The sequence below is a fragment of the Nannospalax galili genome, unplaced genomic scaffold (genome assembly GCF_000622305.1).
Source record: "Nannospalax galili isolate Female #2095 unplaced genomic scaffold, S.galili_v1.0 scaffold475, whole genome shotgun sequence".
In the NCBI taxonomy this organism is placed as follows: domain Eukaryota; kingdom Metazoa; phylum Chordata; class Mammalia; order Rodentia; family Spalacidae; genus Nannospalax; species Nannospalax galili.
Genome location: NW_008339435.1, coordinates 3519380 through 3522700, shown reverse-complemented (window position 1 = coordinate 3522700; position 3321 = coordinate 3519380). Strand labels below are relative to the sequence as shown.

Sequence of the window (3321 nt, the reverse complement as noted above, 5' to 3'; positions counted from 1 at the left end):
CAATATGCACACTGGTCTCTTTTTAGGCAGGGCTGACCTTCCTGTGGGTGTCACGGGGCTCGGGTTCCCTTTTCATAGAGGGTCAGTCCCCCCCCATTTGGGATTTGTGGCTCTTTCAGCCAACAATATCCTAGCCAGCCCTTTAGTTTGTCTTTCTTCAGGGGTTTCTCTATTGTTAAATAGCTTGTTTGCCACTGCCATCAGCTCAGAAAGGTTTTTGCCCTTGAAACCGTCCAGCTTTTGACATTTTTGTTTTATGTCTGGAGCTGCCTCATTTACGAAAGCCATATTGATGACCACCTGATTATCTGGGTCCTCTGGATTAATGGGAGTATAAGTTCTGAAAGCCTCTAACAGGCACTCCAGTTATTACGCTCCAGGAGACTCATCCCTTCTCTGCATCACCTGACTGACCTTAGACAAATTGGTGGGGTGCTTAGCAGCTGCCTAGAGACACCCCATAAGAATCTGGTGATAGACCTTTAGGCGTTCCCTACCTTTGGGAGTGTTATAGTCCCACCCCTCTGTCGGGTGCGTGAGAGGAAAAGCAGCCATAATCAAATTCTCATTCTCTGTTGGTCACCCATCATTTCCAGGGACTGCGTGTCTGCATTCCTGAAGGATGCAGTTCTGTTCCTCGGTGGTGAACAGGATATTCAATAATTGTTGGCAATCATCCTAAGTGGGTTGGTGGGTAAAAAGAATGGTCTCTAGGAGGGAAACAAGGGCCTGAGGCTTCTCCGTGAAGGAGGGAGTCTGTAACTTCCAATTACACAAGTCACTAGTAGAAAAGGGAAAGTAGACTACTGGGGCAATTCCATCCTCCCTCAGGGGCCCAATCTCCCTCAGGGGAAGAGCTCGAATAATTCTCCCCTCCCCTCCCCCAGCAATGGGATGGGCTCAGCCATGGGAGGGGCCAGCTCAGCCATGGGAGCCAGGGATGGAGACTGGGAAGGACTGGAAGAAGAGGAAGATGCTCGAGACCTGTGCTCTCTAGGTCTATCTTGAGCACTCACTAGGGCCCCATAAGGTGGCGGGAGTAAATCCTCCTATGACGCTGAGGGGAGGACCTTGGGACCCAATGGGTTTTTGGTCTGGACTTTCTTCAGGGGAAGCAAAGTGGCTGACCCCTTAGGCCCTGATGGTGGGGGCGGCAGTAAGGGATGCAGCCAGCCGGGTGGGGCAGCAACCAGATATCACTAACCTAGGATGTAGGGGATCTGGTCAGGGTGCCCCAGTTCCCCAAAGATAACTCCTTGAACCCTGTAGATGAGGAACAGGTTAAAGGATCCTTCAGGCGGCCATTTGACTTCAAAGGAGGGCCATTTGATGGTGCAGGGGGTCTGGAGGTGGGTCGGCTTGACACTGAGTCCAGACATGTTCGAAGCTGCTCGTTTGTAGTCCTGAAAATGACTAAAAATTAGATGAAGGGGAGCTGAAGATGATGAGACTTTCTGGCCCATTGTGGGATAAGCTTCAAGAAAAAAAGAATATAAGGACAGGAATGAGAATGAGAAGCAGGATGGAAAGTCTATAGGCAAGGTGGCACTCCGAGCAGAGGGTGAGGACAGTGTGAGATGGCAGCTCCTTAGAGGGAGAAATGAAAATCTCACAGCACGCGGAGTCAGCCAAGAAGGCTGCCCCTGTCCCTTTCCCAAAAAGATTTGGCAAGCCTGGATTCCATGTCATACTTGGCCAGAATCTTGCATTTGGCCCACCCAAATTCCACATCCGGCTGGGACAAGACTCTGGGTTGGTCCTACCTGGATTCCACGTCAGGCTGGAGCATGACCCCTTATCAGAGGAGGAGTCGGGACATCCCCCATTCTCCTCCAGCTCTGGGATCAATAGTGCATCCACCTGATCTCCGTTGAGCCCCAGGATGTCTGGACTACTGAAAAGCAAGAGAGAGAGAGAGAGAGAGAGAGAGAGAGAGAGATGAAAGCAGGCAGAACTTACCAAGGCCATCTCTGGTGGTGCTTCTGTGGGTCTGGGGTCTCTATTCTCGAATCCCAGATGAGCCCCCAAAATGCTAGGGTTTGAGAATTGAGAATAATTCCCACAGATACCCAAAAAGATTATACAAAAAGTTTATTCAAGAATTTAAAGTAAAAAACAAAAAAACAAAAAACAAAACAACACCAAATGGTGGCTAGCCAGGCACAGAATACATGAGCCAAAGTTGGGGTCTGGTCCCGAACAATAGCAGGTAGGGGCTTTTATTGGGGCACTCCACAGAAACACACGCACGCCAAGCATCTTTTTAAAATAATTGGATGTCCCCATATCCTGTGTACGGGGGAAGTCTTGATTAGTAGGGGCTGTCTTCAGGGCATTGGAATGTGCTGACTGATATATTTTAGGGCCAGAAGTTTTTGTTCATACCTTATAAGGTTTTTACATGTTCAGGGCTTGCTTAATTTATAGCTTCCTTGGGGGGTGGTAGCAACTGGAAAAATTTACAATATGCCTGAGCTTGTCTGGGCTTGTCTGAAGAAGCTAGCCAAAATGGAGTCAGAACATTCTGGCTCGTTAACACAACATATCAAAACCTATTGTAAGAAGTACTAAGCAATACTAAGAGGGAAGTTCATACCTTCAAGTGCCTAAATTAAAAAAAAATCAAAGAGGGGGTAGAGAGATGGCTCAGTTGTTAAGAGCACTGACTGCTCTTCTAGAGGACCTGAGTTTGGCTCCTAGCACCCACATGGTGACTAACAACCCATCTATAACTACAGTTCCAGGGGATCTGGCACAGCTCTTCTGGCCTCCACAGGCCCTGCTCGACATGGGTGCTTTTGTGTACATGTAGGCAAAACACTCATATACATAAAATAAAAAATAATAAATGAAATATTTAAAAAAAACCAAAGAGAGGAGTCAACAAAGTGGCTGAGCAGGGAAAGGCACTTGTTGCCAAGCCTGACAATCTCCAGAACCTAACATGGTAGAAGAGTGCAGTCACTGCCAGCAGTGGCTGCTCCTCCGTTCTCGTGGGTGCCACTCCTTCATTCTCACAGGCGTTGAGGCTGCTCCTCCACTTGCCCTGGGCTGAGGCCACTCTTCTACTCACCTGGTGCTGAGGCAGCTCTTCTGCTTGCCCTGTGCTGTCTCCTGTCTTCGCTGCTTCTGCCTGGTCCCAGACCCCAGGGCTGGTGAGGAGACTGTGTCAGCGGAGCTGCATTAAGACACAGGAGACCAGGTTCAGTGACACAGGTCTGGTTTATTGCAGGGAGGCACAAGCTTATATAGGGATAGTGGTCCAATCACAACACAGCAAGTAGGATACCTTATAAGCATAACAGGTTTAGCATCCTATCA

General features: G+C 48.8%; 1 long non-coding RNA gene across 1 annotated transcript; it reads right to left on the bottom strand.

Annotated features, from left to right (window-relative positions):
- Positions 1–1217: 1217 nt before the first annotated feature.
- On the bottom strand, positions 1218–3113 carry LOC115070546. The gene is made up of 3 exons (XR_003849705.1): positions 3074–3113; positions 1764–1891; positions 1218–1403 (listed from the first exon to the last, which is right to left on the bottom strand). It is a non-coding gene; the product is annotated as an uncharacterized LOC115070546 (long non-coding RNA).
- Between the last annotated feature and the right edge of the window lie 208 nt (positions 3114–3321).